At 42.0% G+C, this 21,442-nt stretch overlaps 1 protein-coding gene across 1 annotated transcript in view; it reads right to left on the bottom strand.

Moving 5' to 3' along the window:
* LOC124719002 overlaps positions 1-21,442 on the bottom strand; it is a 146,196-nt gene that overhangs the window by 64,305 nt on the left and 60,449 nt on the right. The gene's annotated exons all lie outside the window — the stretch shown is intronic.

Genomic DNA, 21,442 nt, shown 5'->3' with positions numbered 1-21,442 from the left:
TTAGGCTAGTCACATCTTCCACAGATTACATTTCACTACGGTAAACCCAATGGTTTCAATGCCAACTCTTTTAACATGAAAATTTGCATTTTAAAATTATATTTTTCCCTGAGATACTTAAGTCTGTTCCTTATCTACGATAATGATTGAAGCAGAAGAAATTAATTAAAATTTGTGCTGCAGCCGGAACTCAAACCCGGGTCTTCTTGTTTGCTAGGCAGAAATGCTAACAAGCACACCACCACAGCATTATTGCTGCATGAACTACCTATGCTGAGTATCCGTGTCTCATCCACAGTGACAAAATGGTTGCTTAAAGTCCTGTAGATTCTTCCTGAACAACTGCAATGCAAACCATCCTTGCAACACTTCACACAATTCCGTTTTTGGTCAAGCGTGAGCAATCACACAACCCATCTTGCAGATAACTTTCTCATGTCCAAATGTTTATCGAAAATATTATGTACCCACTCATTCGAGATGCCCACAGCACTAGCAATCTCACACACCATAACTCTTCTGTCACCTATCACCATATCATAGATTTTATCAATGATTTCTGGAGTCATAACCCCTGCAAAGTGTCCAGAATGTTCAGCATCACTTGTGCCCATATGACCACCCCGAGAATTTTGAAACCACTTATAAACTGTTCTAATCAAAGGGGCAGAGTTACTGTAATGTTCATCAAGCTTCCCTTTAGTCTCCTGAGGTGTTTTGCCTTTCGTAAAATAATGTATAATCAGCGCATGATATTCTTTTTCGTCCATTTTTTGACAATCACTCGACTTCCTTGATTCACACGAATGCCAAACACAAAGAAATAGACCAATACGGCTGAAACTGTGTGCGTTCTTTCCAAAGATGCTACTAACTAAACATGACCTTGATACATACTGGTGGTGCCATCTCTCATACTTTGCACGGACTTTTCAAATGCCCCTCGTAATGGGAAATCCGCGTAGCATTTCTGTCTAGCTAGCAAGATGACTCGGGTTTGAGTCCCAGTCGCAGCACAAATTTTAATTCATTTCTTCTGCTTCAATCATTAACATCATCCACGAAAGAAGTGGCTTATAAGGCACTTGTGGCCTGATTCTTGAGTATTGTTCATCTACCTGGAATCCTTATCAAGTAGGACTGATAGAGTAGATAGAGAAGATCCAACAAAGAGCACCGCATTTACTATTGGAATTTCGGGACGGCAGTTTTCAGGAGGAGTCAGACAACATATTACCTTCCGCCCCCCCCTCTCCCCTCCCCCCCCAACCCCCCCAGCCCGCCCCCCTCCCGACATACATCTCGCGTATTGACCATGAGGAGAAAATTTGAGAAATTAAGAGTCAATACAGGGGCTTACCAACAATCATTCTTCCCACGCACTATTCACTAGTGGAAGGCCTGCGAAGTATGATGTAGATTAAAACAGTTTCTGCATCAGTTACTATTTTATTTTGCCATTACGCATTTCGATGGTTCACAGTCGTCTTCAGGTGGAGAATTGTTTACCTAAATGGCCGATGTTGATGAAGAGCACAGACATTTCACAGTCGCAGACTGAGGGCACTGTAGGTTTTTTGCATTTTTTGCTAATGATAAAATTTTTTTATTTAGAAAAGGCACTTTAAAGGTTAAAAAGTACAATCCACTGTCAGAAGTTCATGATTTTTAACCTCTATAGTGACTTTTTAAATCAACAATTTTTATCGTTAGCAAAAGACACAAAATAACCGACACTGCTTCGATCTGCGACTGTGAAAAGGCATCTGTACTCTTCACTGACACCAAGCATGGAAATAAACAATTCTCCAACTGAAGATGAAGGCATGAACCATCGAACTGCATAGCAGCAAAATAAATATGTGATGCAGAAACTGTTTTATTTGTTTTGGCTGCACACAAATCAGGGTTAGCTGTGCATAAGAAAGCTCTTCGCCAAAAACTGATAAGCATTCATTGCCTTGCATAGAACTTCATCACTTACAGTTAGCTGTGTTAGATGCCTGAATGGAATGCGAACATTTCTCTAAACATCTGACTTGGTGGTTAGAAATATTTTCAAATTCTACTACAGATCAACAATGAGACTTGAGTTGCTAAAAGAGAAATAGCACAACTTCTAGGAGCAGAAGCTCTTAAACTGAGTGATATCCATGCTGCAAGGTAGTTAGCCAGCAATGAGCGCCATTCAGGCTCTCCTGCAATCCTGGAAACCTGTTACAACTGACCTCGAACAAGTAGCCCACAGAGGAATGACACTACTAAAGCTAAAGGTTTGCTGAAAAGTCTAAAGCAATTTAAATTTGTTATACTCCTCTGCTTCCTCTTAGACTTTTACCAGAAACTGAATCAATTAAGCGTTGCACTACAAAATACGGAACTCATCTCAATGCTGAAAATGAAAATCAAATCTTGCATCTCAGTTTGGGAGGACTTTTGAACCAACTGCACAAAGGATTTTGGATTAGGTATTCATTTAGGAAAAATTAATGATGTTCACCAGACAAAGATTCAAACTGGGGAGCAAGAGTACCAAAATTTTAAGCGGTAACTTAATAAAAAATCCAAAGGTGTACATCACAGAAATGTTGAAAACTGTCTCGTCAGATGTTATTACCTCCCTCTACATTTCAGACACCTTGGGCTGGCTTCACAAAGACAAAATTCTATTTGGAAATGAAGAGATAATATAGCTCTTTATCCACTTGACTCCAACTCTCTTTGCTGAGAAAGTGAATGTTCTGTTAGCAAGAGTGGGCAGAATACAAACTTTTGTTTCCCTCACCGACATCAAATCAGACGCTTTGCAAGATTTACAATTAAAATGTTTCTACAAGATTTCCCAAACTGTTTAAGGTTCTCAAATTTTGTGCTGTTCTACCAGCAAGCATAATACCTACAAGTAAGAGACATTTCAGCTGTCACAACAAACTAAAAACTGTGAATAGGGTGTTTAATGAAAAATTACATAAATGAGTACATATCATGAAAGACAATTCCTTCAAGTTTTGTTTAACGTTAGCAGACTTCAAAGTGGGATTCATTTGTTGCCTTGCACACGTCAAGATGGCATTCCACTTCTCGCCACGTATTCAACATTTCAGGCTTAACTGTCCCAACGGTCGCAACAATTCGTTCCCATAAATGACTGGTGTGTGTGATCTCTTGACTGTACACAACACTTTTTATGTGGGCCCAAAATAAAAAATACAGTGGTGTTAAGTCTGGGCTTCGTGGTGACCAGGGCACTGGGCCAGCCCTACCTATCCACCTTCCTGGCAAACGAGCATCAAGAGCCGCACACACACACACGGTTACTGTAATGAGGTGGGGCGCTATCTTGTTGGAATAACACAAGCTCCTTTTCCCCCCTCAATATTGTGCATTTGGGGAAAGATGTACTCTGTCAACATGTTACAGTAAATATCTCCGTTTATTGTTGTTCTCTCTACAAAATAGACCAACCACACGATCTTCCATCAAACCGCAACAGACATTAACTTTGGAAGAGTCCCGTTGATCCTGAAAGACAGTAATTGTATGAGTAAGGTACCTATTGAAATGAGACAAGTTTTCTTTGAACTGTTCAGCAACTGTATGATATGACCCAGGGGGAGGGAGGGGGGAGGGAGAGAGAGAGGGAGGGGGAGGGGTGGGGGAGGGGGAGGGGAGGGGGAGAGAGGGAGGGGGAGGGGTGGGGGAGGGGGAGGGGAGGGGGAGGGAGGGGAGGGATGGGGGGAGGGAGGGGGGAGGATGGGGGGAGGGAGGGGGAGGGGAGGGAGGGGAGGGAGGGGGAGGTGAGGTTTTATTCTGGTTATCAAGTATAGCCTCTACTATTAGTAACTCACTGGAATTATCTACTTCAATTTCGCTACAAGATAAACTATTATTAATAGCAACAAAGACCCCACAACCAACTTTATTTGATCTATACTTTCTAAACACTTATGTTCTTTGTAAAAATTTCATCTGAACTTATCTCCAGCTTTAGCCAACTTTCAGTACCTATAACGATTTGCGCTTCAGTGCTTTCAATTAGTGCTTGGAGCTCTGGTTCTTTCCCAACACAGGTATGACAGTTTACAACTACAATACTGATTTTTGCTATGTCTACCCTTTTGCTGTGTTTGTCTCACACCCTCTGAAGCCAGTTTTACACTTTCCCCAACACCCTACAACCTAAGAAAACTGCCCTGCCCATTCCACAAAGGCCCTGCTACCCATGTAGTAGACACATAGCTTGTTAAGTAGAATCTGAAGACCAACCACTTTCTGGCCACGTAGAGTAATCTGCAACCTACATGGTTGCAGAACTGTCTGCTCTCTGAAACTTCCTGGCAGATTAAAACTGTATGCCGGACCGAGACTCAAACTCGGGACCTTTGCCTTTCGTGGGCAAGTGCTCGGTCCGGCACACAGTTTTAATCTGCCAGGAAGTTTCATATCAGCGCACACTCAGCTGCAGAGTGAAAATTTCATTCTAGAAACAACCCCCAGGCTGTGGCTAAGCCATGTCTCCGCAATATCCTTTCTTCCAGGACTGCTAATTCTGCAAGGTTCGCAGGAGAGCTTCTGTGAAGACTGGAAGGTAGGAGATGAGGTACTGGCCGAATTAAAGCTGTGAGGACGGGTCGCGAGTCGTGCTTGGGTAGCTGAGATGGTAAAACACTTGCCCGCGAAAGGCAAAGTTTCCGAGTTCAAGTCTCTGTCCGGCACACAGTTTTAACCTGCCAAGAAGTTTCATATCAGCACACACTCCGCTGTAAAGTGAAAATTTCATTCGTCTGATCTCCGATTCAGACCCTCCACTCGGTCCTGTAGAGAAGGTCCACAGTCATTCCTGTCAATGATGTTATAGACGGTGAACTCTTGCTTCATCTCGCAAGCAAGACTGGCAGTCTTTACTACTTCATGTAACCGCCCGAAACTGGAGAGAATCTCTTCCGATTCAAAGCACCACAATTTTTAGTACCGACACGAGCCACCACCTGCCGTTGGCTGCATCCTTGTACTCCTCACGGCATACGGAAGCACTCGTTCCCATCTGAAATGACTCTTCCCGGTGTGCACATTGGAAGCTCCAAACTACCAGGAAAACCACCCTCTGTGAATGCCCTGACCTTGTGGATCAACAGGCTTCCTCTGAAACACGACAAGTGACTGCATCTGGCTCAGGGTCATTGTCAGCCATAAAAAGTGCCCAAAATCTGTTCATCAGACGGTTCAAGGAGGCCCTTGGACAGCTGTCCCTCCCCCTTCCCCATAAGTCTTTTGCTGCCTGCCACACCACGAGACAACATTCCATTCGACCATGGGGGTCATCCTCAATGTGGGCAGTACCCAGGGTGGTCACAATACTGCTCTGATCTAGGAACACGCGAGACATGCTGGATATACTTGGCATCTCCACATCCAGCACTGCCGCACTGCGCAAACCCCCCCCCCCCCCCTCCGCCTCTCCCAGTGACAATGACTTCAAGTTGTGTGACAAAAGCAGGCACCGCCCAGAGCTGTGAGCAAAAGGTCACCAACTCAGTTCACTTATGAACACAGCAGTCACAGCCCCTATCCATACTAATGTCGGAGGAACTACAGAACTAACTGTCATTAATACACGGAACACTAACCGAGGAGCTATGTGCTCTGAACTGGGGCTGCATGGCTGGGAGCTGCTGATCAATAGATACACTGATTTTAGTGCATTACTCAGTTCTCTTTATCAAAAATTGTATCATCATAAGAATAAATTTGTACTTATTCTTTTCATATATATTATTTAACATTATTTAGAGCAATTGATTGTTACCTGGGTAATGACACTAAACGCATCACATTAATAAAATTATGAATCTCATTAATGTAAAATAAAGTATTTACACATTTATATTCAACTAAGATGAGGAGGTTAAATTTAATATGAATAATACCTCTAGCATGTAATGCTGTTTTTTTAATTGTTTAGCACTGTCACCACAATATACACTACTGGCCATTAAAATTGCTACACCAAGAAGAAATGCAGATGATAAAAAAGTGGTTCAAATGGCTCTGAGAACTATGGGACTTAACTTCTAAGGTCATCAGTCCCCTAGAACTTAGAACTATTTAACCCTAACTAACCTAAGGACACGACACACATCCATGGCCGAGGTAGGATTCGAACATGCGACCGTAGCGGTCGCGCGGTTCCAGACTGTAGTGCCTAGAACCGCTCGACCACCACGGCCGGCAGAGAAGATAAACGGATATTCATTGGACAAATATATTATACTGGAACTGACATGTGATTACATTTTCACGCAATTTGAGTACATAGATCCTGAGAAATCATTACCCAGAACACTAAAAACGGCCTTGATACACCTGGGCATTGAGTCAAACAGAGCTTGGATGGCTTGTACAGGTACAGCTGCCCATGCAGCTGCAACACAATACCACAGTTCATCAAGAGTAGTGACTGGCGTATTGTGACGAGCCAGTTGCTCGGACACCATTGACCAGACGTTTTCAATTGGTGAGAGATCTGGAGAATGTGCTGGCCAGGGCAGCAGTCGAACATTTTCTGTATGCAGAAAGGTCCGTACAGGACCTGCAACATGCAGTCGTGCATTATCCTGCTGAATTTAGGGTTTCGCAGGGATCAAATGAAGGGTAGAGCCACGGGTCGTAACACATCTGAAATGTAACGTCCATTGTTCAAAGTGCCGTCAACGCGAACAAGAGGTGACCGAGACGTGTAACCAATGGCACACTATACCATCACGCCAGGTGAGATGCCAGTATTTCGATGATGAATACACGCTTCCAATGTGCGTTCACCGTGATGTCGCCAAACACGGATGCGACCATCATGATGCTGTAAACAGAACCTGGATTCGCCAAAAAAAAAAAAAAAAAAAAAAAATTTTACCATTCAGGCACCCAGGCTTGTCGTTCAGTACACCATCAGAGGCGCTACTGTCTGTGATGCAGCGTCAAGGGTAACAGCAGGCATGGTCTCCGAGCTGATAGTCTGTGCTTCTGCAAACGTCGAATTGTTCGTGCAAATAGTTGTTGTCTTGCAAACGTCCCCATCTGTTGAGTCAGGGATCGAGACATGGCTGCATGATCCATTACAGCCATGCGGATAAGATGCCCGTCATCTCGATTGCTAGTGATACGAGGCCCTTGGGATCCAGCACTGCGTTCCGTATTACCCTACCGAACCCACCGATTCCATATTCTGCTAACAGTCATGTCGCGATACGATAAACCGCAATCGTAATAGGCTATAATCCGACCTTTATCAAAGTAATAAACGTGATGGTAGACATTTCTCCTTACACGAGGCACCACAACAATGTTTCACCAGGCAACGCCGGTCAACTGCTGTTTGTGTATGAGAAATTGGTTGGAAACTTTCCTCATGTCAGCACGTTGTAGGTGTCGCCATCGGCATCAACCTTGTGTGAATGCTCTGAAAAGCTAATCATTTGCATATTACAGCATCTTCTTCCTGTGGGTTAAATTTCACGTCTGTAGCATATCACCTTCGTGGTGAAGCAATTTTAGTGGCCAGTAGTGTAGGAATAAATTGCTGAATTGAAAAATATAATTTCAGAGTCAGAACATACAAATGTTAGTAACTAAAATAATCATGTAATTTGCTAGATTTTTTAAAATTTTGTACAAATAGAATTGTTATAAGCAAACACATTCTGTCAAATCTTTACTTTTTTATTGCAAAATTCATTGACACTATCAAGATTTTGTGGAAACACAAGTTCTAATTGTAACTTTCTAAAAGTATGTACTCCAATAACACTGTTAATTCAACATACAGTACTGTTTTACTTCTACATTAGGGCAGGTGTTACAGCAAATGTCAGCCAGTTGTTGTAGCAGTAGCAAGTCTAAGAGGTATTAGTTGTTGCGAAATCTCAGGGCTGGTTGTTGAGGAAATATACAGAAATTGAAATCAGAAACTGTAAAAATGCAAACAAAACTCTCAATATTCTATAAATGTAAGACAACTAGTGCCGCAAGACAGTGTTTCCTTTCCACAGATTTGAAAATACAACCTAGAACCTCCTGTGAAACTCTTAGTTAATGAATATGGTACAACAGATAAGAAATTTTTTGAATGGAAATTCAATATAATACTCTTGTAGGGATATTAAGCAACCATATGTTTATTATAATTAAACCTTGGCACTGTTAAAATCACATGTGAGACAATACACAAGATGTATCAATATAAATAAACAAGAATAATTTAATGTAATTTAGGTTGTAATGGAACTGTCAAATGGACCTCGTTATATTACACACTAATTAAAGTTGTGTTAAAAATCATTTGCTCAATTTGACATTAGGATAGGTGCTGTGATCAATAATCGATATAGAAATTGTATGTTCTTTGTCACTATGGCTCGAGGATTTTTTTGGTCAGCAATGTGACTTCGGCCACTTGAGGTTTTGCTGCGGTTCAGTGGTCATTTTCAAGTTATGGGAATAATTACGTGTTTTTAAACAAACTGTGGAATCCCACATCAAGATTTGGTTAGTTCAGTGATAATCAAAACTTTTTCTTGCACCCACAGCAGCAAAGGAATCATCGCCTACACGAGACCACACAGACAACAGGTACTCGACAGTATCAACTGAGTAGACATCATGGCCAGCTCTACGAAGTAAATTACACCTGTTAGCCACATCATAATAGTGTCCTTATGTAGATAACTTTTGCAGCATAGTATAGAGGGCACATGATAAGACGCACTTAGTAATGCTGAATTAGATGAAGAAATGAGACACAGAGAAAGTAAACAAGTTCTTTCATTTGGGGAGCAAAATAAATTGACAACTGCATGAACAATATATGAGGTGTTCGGAAATTCCTGTTACAAACTTCTAGGACTTTTTAGAGGGAAGTAAGTACATAATATTTTCAGTGGGAACCCGCACCTGGAAATGTACCATTTCTTTTCTATGACAATTTCAATTCAGATTTTCAACTCTTTCACTTATGCTCGAGGAACCAATGCAGTACAATTCTAAGGTAAGAATGCAAAAGAAACATACTGAAACATCAGTTTATTATTTAAGCATATTTGCTTGTATTAACATTTAAACATTACATGTTGACATTACTCCAAAACAAAAAGAATCTACCATACTGTAGATACAGAACATTACTGATGCATTAAAACAGCAGCTCGGTGTGCCGACCACAGACACTGTACCTACGAAGCATATTCTGGTGACTCTCTCCATCCCACTTGGTCTCTCTTCAGCTTTTAGTGCAGCAGCCAGAAATTCTGTCATCAGATCTTCCTCTACCTCTGTAGGAGTCTCAGAAGCTAAACTTTGCATATGAATCACAGCTAGTAGTCCACAGAAGCTAAATCAGACGATCACAGTGGGCACGCTGAATACAACTTTAGCGGCTGTCAAAATCTAGGTCAGTTATAACAAGCAGTTATTTAAAACTGGTTGGCTGTATAACTCATATGCACATGCACATACACACGCGCGTGCGTGCGTGTGTGTATGTGTGTATGTATGTATGTATGTATGTATGTATGTGTGTCTACTGCTGACAAAGGCCTTAATGGCAGAAAGCTATAATTGTGTGAATCTTTTTGTTATGCCTATCGCGACTCAGCATCTCCGCTATTTGGTGAGTAGCAACTTTCCTTCTCTGATATTCTTTAGTTTTCAAACATATGAGTTATACAGCCAACCAGTTTTAAATAACTGCTTGTTATAACTGACCTACATTTCGACACCCGCTAAAGTTGTATTCATCAGAATGAAATTTTGAGAAACTGTAAAATTACATTCTGAAAAAGCACTGGTCAGAATGTAGAGTACCTATGCTCAAGTAAAAAATAAAATAAAATGCATTCCATCCTTGTCATGTATGCCTAGCTAGAAATAATGTCTGAGAAAGAGTATAGCTGCTCTAAATTCTGACCATTGCTTTTTCACAATGTAATTTTACGGTTTCACGGTTTCTTAAAATTTCATTCACACACACACACACACACACACACACACACACACACACACACACACACACACACACACACACCTGCAGTCTCAGAGAACTGAAACCACACTTTTGGTTGTGCCTATCACGACTCGTCATCTCTGCTACATGGTGAGTAGAAACTTTCCTTCTCTGGTATTGTTACATTCCATCCTGGATTTTCCATTGTTTGGAAAATAAATAAGATGTACTAAATGAGATTGGACAAAAAAAATTATGAAACAATTCCACCAAAAGAGGAGATTGGCTGATAGGAGACATTCTGAGGCATCAAGGAATCATCATCACTCTGGTAGTAGAGGGAGATGTGAGGGACAAAAACTGTTGAGGAAGAAGACGGATTCCCTACAGTAATCGTGTACTAGTGGCTGTAGGTTGCGACAGTTACCTGGAGATGAACGGACTTGCACACGATAAACTAATGAGTAGAAATGCGCCAAACTGGTCTTCAGACTAAGACCGCAGAAAGTACAACCAGGTCAAAAAAAAAAAAAAAAATGTGATAGTCAATTCTCTCAATCCTGAGTGAATGCTCTCCAGGTGCCTTATTCTGACTTAGGTCTTTCAGTGCTTAATCAAATCATTCCAACTGTATCACAACTAACTGAGAATTGTCTCATCTTCAGCCACGTGGTCTTCCCTTTACATAACACTGTCACCTGTTTTCTTTTTTTAGTCCTCTCATATGCCTTTCGTCTTGCAACCTTCTCTTTTGTTTCCTACTGGCTTGCTAACTGGGATTCTGTTATTCACACAGCTGTCCTTCTGTTCTCTAAATGTATTCTTTACTTCAAACAATGGAAAATCCAGGATGGAATGTAACAATACCAGAGAAGGAAAGTTGGTACTCACCATATAGCGGAGATGCTGAGTCGTGATAGGCACAACAAAAAGATTCACACAATTGTAGCTTTCGGCCATAAAGGTCTTTGTCAGCAGCACACACACACAAACAAACACACACACACACACACACACACACACACACACACACACACACACACACACGTCTGCAGACTGAGAGAACTGAAACCACACTGCGAGAAGCAGCACGAGTGCATGATGGGAGTGGCGACTGCTGGGTGGGGGTAAGGAGGAGGCTGGGGTAGGGAAGGGGAGAGAGAGTATGGTAGGAGTGGTGGACAGTGAAGTGTTGCAGTTTAGACAGAGGGCAGGAGAGAAGGTGTGGAGACGGAGCAGGTAAGTAGCAGAAAGGAGAGAAATAAAAAGAAATTAAAAGACTGAGTGTGGCAGTGAAATGACGGCTGTTTAGTACCAGAATGGGAAGAGGGAGGGGGCTGGATGGGTGAGGACAGTGACTAACGAAGGTTGAGGCCCTTACGGGAATGTTGGATGTACTGCACGGAAAGTTCCCACCTGCGCAATTCAGAAAAGCTGGTGTCGGTGGGAAGGATGCATATGACACAGGCTGTGAAGCAGTCATTGAGATGAGGGATATCATGTTTGGCAGCGTGTTCAGCAACAGGGTGGTCCACTTGTTTTTTGGCCACAGTTTGTCAGTGGCCGTTCATGCGGACAGACAGCTTGTTGGCTGTCATACCTACATAGAATGTAGCACAGTGGTTGCAGCTTAGCATGTAAATCACATGACTGGTTTCACAGGTAGCCCTGCCTTTGCGTGAGTGTGTGTGCGCATGTGTGTCTACTGCTGACAAAGGCCTTTATCGCCGAAAGCTACAATTGTGTGAATCTATATGTTGTGCCTATCGCGACTCAGCATCTCTGCTATATGGTAAGTAGCAACTTTCCTTCTCTGGTATAGTTGCATCTTCATTTCTTGTGTGTTTTATATATGAGGGCGGACCCAAAAATAACCGGAATTTCTTTCTAAGAAAGCATATACTTTATTGTTTTCAAATACAACCTTAATCTCCTTCCAAGTACTCTCTATTAGCGTTAATACAATTGTCCAAACGTTCATTCCAGTGTTTGAAGCACCTTTTAAATTCGTCCTCTTTGATACCTGCTACCACTTTCATGACATTGCGTTTTACGTCTTCCACATCCTCAAAACGCTTCCCTCTCAAGTCTCGCTTCATCCTCAGGAATAGGAAGTAGTCCGAGGATGCTAAATCCGGCGAATAGGGCACGTGCGTCAAGGTAATCGTCTTCATTGAAGCCAAAAACTGGCAAACACTGAGAGCCATGTGTGCAGGAGCGTTGTCGTGATGCAGGAACCACACGCCTGAATGCCACAAAGCCGGACATTTTCGCGACAAACTTCTGCGAAGCCGTTTCATAACCTCCAAATAGAATTGTTGGTTTATTGTCTGGTTTTCAGGGACAAATTCAGAGTATAAAATCCCTTTGATGTCAAAAAAAAACAGATCAACATCATTTTCACATTCGATTTCACTTGTCGAGCTTTTTTTGGTCGATGTGAGCCAGGTGACATCCACTGTGATGACTGTTTACTTTGTGGATCGTACCAATAGCACCATGACTCATCACCTGTGCTGATTTTGTTGAAAAAATGTGGATCATCTTTGAACGCGTCCTTTATCTCAAGGCAGGCTCGAACGCAACTACCCCTTTGATCTCCGGTAAGAAGCTTCGGCTCGAATTTTGCTGCCACTCTTCGCATCCCCAAATCCATGGTCAAGATGCGCTGAATTGAGCTCCAGGACAACCCCGACAAGTTCTCGAGTTGGGCGATTGTCCTGCGTCGATCTTCACTGACGAGATTACGGATTTTGTCGATGTTCTCTTCGCTTCCAGCAGTTTAAGGTCGACCAACCGGAATGGGGCTGATCTTCACCCACCATTTCTCCCTTTTTAAACTGAGAAAACCATTCGTACACTTGGATTTTACTAAGAGCACGGTCTTCGTAGGCTGTCTGAATCATCACAACAGTTTCTGCTGCGTTCTTGCCGAGCAAGAAACAAAACTTCACTGCCGCACATTGTTCGTAAGAACTAGCCATTTCCTCGTGTCGCGTCTGCACTGTACGCACACTCAAAGTACTGCCAAAGAAACCACACATACGTGTGGCAGAATGACTCAGCAGAGCTGCTACTACAAGTACACGATGTGCGGCATTACGATTCCGGTTACTTTTGGGTCCCCCCTCGTATGCACGATTTACCTTTCCCACAGTAGTACAGGTTTCTACAATTTGGCATTTCTCTTATAGCCATTACAGGTTCCCCCTTTTGAACTCCTTATAAATTTCATTTCTCAGCTATATTGACAGAAAAAAGTCACAACACCTAGGAGTTTTGTGAAATGAACCAAAGTTGGTAGGTGTGTTTCTTCATCTGCAAGATGTCTATTAAAATTTTGCACCCATCAGACAAGAACAGTGCTAGTAGCGTCAATATCAGAATGCAAATCAGGTTTGCTGTGAATACACGCTATAACAGTTGTGAGATCAGATTACCTTTGAGATTGGACACGATGAGTTGGTGTCTGTCAACAATGCCTTTAAGGTGACAAAGATACATTTATCAACACCTCATCGAGTTTGAACGAGATTGTTTAATAGCACTACAGGAAGCTGAATGTTCCTTCTGTGATACTGCAGAGAGACTTGGCAGGAATATAGCCACTGTACACAGTCGCTGACAACAGTGGTCACACAAGTGTACGGTCCCGAGCAGACCCAGCTCTGGAAAGCTACAGAGCACTACCGAGAGGGAAGGCTGTCACGTTCAGCACACAGCTCTGGCGGTTCGTACTGCATCTGCAGCAACTATATGAGAAGCAGTTGGCACACACAGTGACACACAAATTGTTAGAATCTATTACATCAAGGACAAGTAAGACCCAGACAGCAGGTGCACCCCCACGGTTATCCTGTACATCACTCTGGGGAGTCAACCTATCGTGCTGCTTTTCGTCAACAGCATACCAGGGGGTGTTTTCCAACAACACGATAACAAACACAAAAACCACACACCCACACACACACGCACACACACACACACACACACACACACACACACACACACACACCTGTTGCAACCAAACATACAGTACAGCCTTTCAGATTGTTGCCTCGGAGTGCTCAATCGTCAGATCTCTCTCTAACTGAGCACCTACGAGACCAGAATGAGATTTTCACTCTGCAGCAGAGTGTGCGCTGATACAAAACTTCCTAGCAGATTAAAACTGTGTGCCGGGACGAGACTCGAACCCGAGACCTTTGCCTTTCGCGGGCAAGTGCTCTACCAACTGAGCTATCCAAGCACGACTCGCGCCCCGTCCTCACAGCTTTACTTCTGCCAGTATCTCATCTCCTACCTTCCAAACTTTACAGAAGCTCTCCTGCGAACCTTGCGGAACTAGCACTCCTGAAAGAAAGGATATTGCGGAGACATGGCTTAGCCACAGCCTGGGGGATGTTTCCAGAATGAGATTTTCACTCTGCAGCAGAGACAGACTTAATCTGCCAGGAAGTTTCATATCAGCGCACACTCCTCTGCAGAGTGAAAATCTCATTCTGGAAACATCCCCCAGGCTGTGGCTAAGCCATGTCTCCGCAGTATCCTTTCTTTCAGGAGTGCTAGTTCTGCAAGGTTCGCAGGAGAGCTTCTGTAAAGTTTGGAAGGTAGGAGGCGAGGTACTGGCAGAAGTAAAGCTGTGAGGATGGGGCATGAGTTGTGCTTGGGTAGCTCAGTTGGTAGAGCACTTGCCCGCGAAAGGCAAAGGTCCTGGGTTCGAGTCTCGCCCCGGTACATAGTTTTAATTTGCCATGAAGTTTTTACCTACGAGACGTCATCAGACGAAAACTCCGGCATCGTTCACAACTGCCATTAACTGACCCCGTACTGATCGATCGTGTGGTTACACCAGTTATTAATGTAACAGCATTTCACACTTGCAATAGCTTATCTCATGCTTACATTAATCTGTGATATTGCGGTATTAATCACTGACACATGTTACCTAGACAAATGTATTACCGAAATTTCATTGCTCTTCATTACCTTTCGGTGGTTCAATTTTTTCCCCACCAGCGTACCTGTAATTATATTTGCCTTCTTCATTTTTTGCACTTTTATATTAACATTTGCCAAGTGAAAGTTGGTAATAAACTTTCGTAGAAATTTAGAACAAACAAAGGCCTGTTACAGGTCTGTCCTATGTCACCATCATTATTTAAAACCTATATAGATATTAGTCTTAGAACATGGTCTCATAAATGTAATAGTATGGGATTAGAAATAAGAGATGGAGTTAACCTACATCATTTATTGTTTGCTGGTGATCAAGTAGTCGTAGCACAAGATGGGGAGCATGCGAACTATATGTGCATGCAACTAGCAGTAGCATATAAAACTTGGGGTTTGAAGATTTATTACCAAAAAACAGAATACTTGACTAATGATTCAGATGAGCTATACATTGAAGGAAAGAAAATCAAAAAGATAAATAGTTTCTGTTATTTGGGATCCATTTTAGAAATCAAGGGAAAATCAGAGTCTGAAATCAATAAAAGAATTAGTAGTGGACAGAAGCTCATTGGGATGCTTAACTCAGTCTTATACAGCAGGAATGTAATGAGCAGAACTAAAAAAATTAATATACAAATCTATATTAGAGAGTGTGGTTCTGTATGGAATGGAGACCTGGACAATTAACATGAAGCACGTTAAAAAATTACAAGCTCTAGAGATGGACTTCTGGAGAAGATCGGCAAGACTCTCCAGGAAACAGAAGATAAGGAACACTGAAATAATAAGGAGAATGGAAATAAAAGAAAGAATGTATGATGTAATGGATAGGAATAAATTACAGTGGTACAGGCATATACGACGAATGGAGGCAGCCACAACATCAAAATTGATACTGGAGTGGGAACAGGAGGGGAGAAGAAGAAGACGACCTATGACCACCTGGCTCCAAAATGTACAGCACACAATGAGGAGAATGGGTGCAGAGGAAGAGGACACACAAGATTGAAACACCTGGAGGAATATTTTGAAAATATAGTTTAAGAATGTTTATCCTTCGTATAGTAATTTCCGAGTAAATTATGTTGAGGATAAGAGTTTGTAATGAGGAAAAGCTAAAAATAAAAAAATAAAATAAATTAAAAAATTAATCTTCTGTCTGTTACAGATATGCTCTTTGCATTCCACACTGAGTGCATCTCTAATCACTGTTACTGCTCACCTACTGCTGCTACCTGTGCTGAGAGAAGGCTTCCCAGCTGCTATGAAGTACGAGGGTTGCCCAGAAAGTAACTGCACCGCATTTTTTTTTCCTCAGATGAAAATAATGTTACAAATGTGAAACATTACGTACGTATTATCTGAAGTCTCCCAAATGAGCACGCAAAGTTTCCGTCACTTCCCACAGATGGCGTAGCTGCAGGACAGCTTCAAAACGGCATCTGTAGGTGATATACGAGGGGGGACCCAAAAGAAACTGGACTCTGAGGGTGCTGCCACTCGTAGACATAGTGCAGGGTTCTCACTCTAGATGGTGTTAGTAGAGACCTGCATGAAACAGCTGTGCAGACGGCGTCAGTGTAGAGCTGAATGTGCAAGTGTGGTATTGTGTTTCTCTGACTGCTGGCGGGTTACCTCTGCAAAGTCGTTATGGCAACTTTAAAAGAACAAAGAGTGTGTGTGAAATTTTGCTTCCTGCTTTAAAAAAAACTGCAATGGAGACACACCCAATGCTTCAGGAAGCTTTCCAGGAGGACACTATGAGCCGCACACAGGTTTTCGAGTGGTTTGGGTGCTTTAAATGTGGTGAGATGTGTGCTGAAGACCGAGCTCATTCTGGACACCCTTCAACATCGCGAAATGTGGAGAACATTGAAAAGGTCCGCCAAAAGATCAACGAGGATCATCGCCAAACGATCGGCCAAATTTCAGCAGAGACAGGAATCAGTTGGAGGTCGTGCCAGTGGATTTTGTGTGAGGACTTGCACACGAGACATGTTGCTGCTAAATTTGTTCCATGCCTTCTCACACAGGAGCAAAAAACCATCTGCACGAATGTGTGTCAGGACTTGAAAACAGAGACTGCACGTGATCCAAACTTCTCGAACAAAGTCATTACATGGGATGAGAGTTGGTGTTACAGGTATGACCCAGAAACCAAGCAAGCGTCAAACCAGTGGAGGACTCCCAACTCTCCCAGACCAAAAAAAGCAAGGCAAGTGAGGTCAAATGTGAAGACGATCATTGGCTTTTTTTGATGTTCATGGAATTGTGCATCAGGAATTCGAACCCCCTGGCCAGACTGTTAACCGGCACTTTTACTCGGATGTTTTAAGGCATCTGCGAGAGGATGCGAGGAGGAAACGTCTGGAACTTTGGCGATCAGGTGACTGGTTTCTGCATCACGACAACGCTTCAGCACACACGGCCTTAAGAGTGACCCACTATTTGGCATCTCAGTGGTCTGTCGTTCCCCACGCTCTGTATTCGCCGGACCTAGCCCCGTGCGACTTTTTCCTATTTCCACGAATGAAAAAAACGCTAAAAGGGGAGCATTACGATGATGTGGAGGCGGTAAAAACAGCTTTGCAAAGGGCACTGGACAATATCAAACTTTAAAGAGTTCCAAACATGATTCCAACAGTGGGAAAAGAGACTTGACAAGTGCATCACATGTAATGGAGAGTATTTTGAAGGTGACTGAAGTAATTTTGTAAAAGGTTCATCAACAAATTTTTTTATGATAATCCGGGTCCGCCCTCGTACGTTACAAGCAACATGCTGTCAATGAATTTCTCACTGCAGAGAAAGAACCTATGAGGAATATTCACAAAGGCTTGTGCAAAGTCTGTGGAGCATCTGCTGTTAGAAGAAGTACAGTTAGTCACCAGGCACAGAGGGTGAGGTCATCAGAAGGTGGTTCGGCAGAGCTCTACGATCTGCAGCAGTCGGGGAGACCGTGCACGGCCTGACATCTTGCAGCGAGCTGATGTCATTCACAAGGACAGACGCATTCGTGGAAGACATTTTGAGGATGATGAGGTGGTGATTCACACAGTGGACCACTGGCTCCACCACCAGGACAAGGACTGGTATCGACAGGGCATACGTGCCCTTGTTTCGTGCTGGAGGAAGGCTGTAGAACGAGATGCAGATTATGTGGAAAAATAGGGCGTATAGATAAAACATCATTCTTTTGTGTGCATAGCTTTCATTGTGTTCAATAAAGAATTGTTGGAGAAAAAAAAAAATGTGGTGCACTGCTGTCCGGGCAAACCTCGTACTTATCATTGGATTTTCAGGAAACTATTCAGAGTAAAATTTTATTTTTCCACATCTTACAGTCAAACACCTTCTCTTGGTAAAGTATTATTTCTTTTCAATATTCATCATAGTTATTGTGCTGCATCAAATTAAGTAAAGCACTGCACAAAATTTTAAGATTGCAGAGGTAGAAACACACTTCATAGATTTCGCATATGGTTGGGTTTGGCTGATACACTGGTGTGTATGAAAGTTAGACAAAATATCGAAATTTTATTTAAAATTGAGACCACAACAACATCTCACTTAATTCTCTATATATTCTTTTTTATATCCAGCTGACTGTCATATTTGGGGTGCCAACTAGAGCCTTACACATAAGGAATCATGTCATCATAACAATTGTCATATTTCATAAACAGTTCAATGTATTGAAATGAGATTTTTTCCAAATGTTAGCACACAAAAAAGCACGTATGAAGTGTTACCCAAAGTATCCGAGAATAAACAGTAGCAGTACACCAACCTATGGCTACATGTCTCTAGGTACATCTCTTAGCAACTGAGCACGAAGTTGTGTCTTCTTTGGCACATGCAGTTGCATGTTTCAGGGCTTCTGCAATTTGTGAAATGGACAGCGTGAAGAAGCAATGGATTTGCATAAAATGTTGTTTTAAGTTCAAGAAAACTGCAGCTGAAACACACTGCATGCTGACAGGCATTTGGTAATAATGCACCGAGTCAACACAGAACATCTGGGTAATTCAAGCACTTTGAGGAAGGCCGATAATCTGTGGTCGATGACAAACATTCTGTTCGACCGTCAATGTGCACAAAATAATGAGAAAGTGGGTGATGAGAATCACGAAGACTGAAGGCGGACAATTCGTAATGCTTCTAAGAGACTCGCGCTGTGGTACGGTACACGTCAACAAACCTAGGAGATGAACATGAGACAAATCGCAGCTAAGCTTGTCCCTAATCTTCTAAGCATTGTCTGCTGAAACCTCAGGATTCAGATGTTCACTAAACTGCAACAGGGAGTTTGAGTGTGTCCAAATTTCTTATCCTGAGTTATAGCAGGTGGTGAAACTTGGATCTGCAGTTATGACCCTGAAACGAAGCAACAGTCAAGTCGATGCAGATAATTTTTTTCAACATTCTGAGAAGAGTGCACAAGAGGTTTGTTATACCTGGTCAAACTGTCAATGGACAGTTTTAATGTGAGGTTTTGAGGTAACTGAAGGAGACTTTTTAACACAAATGGCCAGAGTTGTGATGAAAGAAAGGCTGGTCAGTCCACCACAACAACACTCATTGTGAAGGAATTCCTAACCAAAAGCAGAACCACTCCCTGCTCGTCAGACCTATCTCCTTACGACATCCACCTGTTCCCAAAGACGAAAATCACATTTAAAGGGCAACATTGGCTTGACTGAAGACATTCGAGCGGAATCGCAACAGGTCCTGAACACTCTTCAAGCTGTAGACTTCCAGATTGCTTCCAAAAACGGAAACATTGCATGTCCACGGTGACTACTCTGAAGGTGATAGAGGATGTTATAGTTTAATTCTTTTATCTTGGTGGTTCGCACATGCCCGACCAGACGCGGGAGATTGCTGCGTTGCCAGTTGTATGCAACAAGAGAAGCAGCGCCATAGTATAGTTCGCAAACTTACGTTTAGGGGGGAGCGCGCAGTTTATGAAGTAAAGCCACCACCGCCGCATTAACCCTTTCGCTGCTACAGAGACGTGCTCCCCGCATTCCACTATGTGCGCGATTTTGTCATCATTGCACTGCTCGCCTGTGCAGACACATGGTGTTTCGACTGCTTTGACACAATTTATCATTCGATTTCACAAAAACTATTTGGCCCAAAAATTTGATTTTTACACATCTTCTTGACTGATACCTTCCCCCCATAAATGACTTAATTTTGTTTCGATGTTCAACACAGTTATTGTGCAGCATTAGATGTAGTAAACCATTGCACGAAATTTTGAAGAGTTTGCAGAGGTATAAGTCCACAGCGTATACTTTCCGTATGATCGATTTTAGTTGCCACAAGAAATTTCAAAAAATTACATCCAAACGAATAAAATTCATGAAGTAAGACACTTCAATATTGTTTTTAAATAAAGAAAATATTAAGCACCGATCAAGGTTTGAATTCTGAACCTTTTGCTTAGCAGCCATATACTTTAACCATTATGCTAACGCAGCTCGTCAATCAATATATGTCCCAGACGACTTTAAAATATCACACAAAATACCAACAAACACTGTTGGTATGATTATGAATTACTCACGTTTCATTGAAGTAAAATAGGAAATAAACAATTACCGCTGTTCTTTATTGTGAAAAAGCGGTTATTGAGAATGATACAAACACTTTTCCTTGCTATCGCCTGAATTAGGAGACTTTTTGCTTGTTTGGTTTAATTAATTAATAGAATATGAAGCAATTGGTATAAAGAATGCTTTTTCCAAACTTTCTATAAAAGAAAGTCTGCTATCAAGACATTGCTTTTGTTCAATTACTTTATTTATGACTGAACGTTTCTAAAACTGAAGACACTCGTCCGTGCTCTGCACTGCAGTCGAGCTCTGGCAACGTCGTTCTCTGATCATTGGCTGACTGTGTTTTGTGACGTCAGATGCGCAGAATGAACCTAAACTCAGCCGCCGTCATAAATGACGCGCACTTTAGTATAGTTTTCGAATTTCTACAATGAAATTCTTGGATTTTTGGGCAACACCTCATACTCACAGAGTCAATGCCACAGCACTGTAACCCAACTGGTGCTCCAGCTTGGCTCAATGATTGTAGTTTTAAACAATGACCTATCTAAATCAGAAAATTATTTCCAATACAAAGAATTACGTGAATTCTTGCAATAATAAATGAAGGAAACCAATATTCCTGACAGAAGACAATTATGAAACTGACATCTGTTGTCAGTGTAACAAAATAATCAATAAAATGATTTTTTTTTCTTTTATTAAGGGATAATTAATGGGCAAAGTCTACAAATTTCACACAATCTGTTGATTTCAGCCCCTGTGCCAACTTTGAAGTGAGCAATACATATACACTGATCGAACAGAATTGCAACACCAAAAAATAGTTAATGTAGAGTAATCAAATTTTGGAAATACAGTTGTCTAGGTAACATATTTAAGAGATTAACATTAAATGATCACAGGCTAATGTAAGCATGAAATA

Source organism: Schistocerca piceifrons, chromosome 10 (assembly GCF_021461385.2).
Source record: "Schistocerca piceifrons isolate TAMUIC-IGC-003096 chromosome 10, iqSchPice1.1, whole genome shotgun sequence".
Classification (NCBI taxonomy): domain Eukaryota; kingdom Metazoa; phylum Arthropoda; class Insecta; order Orthoptera; family Acrididae; genus Schistocerca; species Schistocerca piceifrons.
Note: the sequence above shows the minus strand (reverse complement) of the source record. Positions and strands in the feature narration are given on the sequence as shown.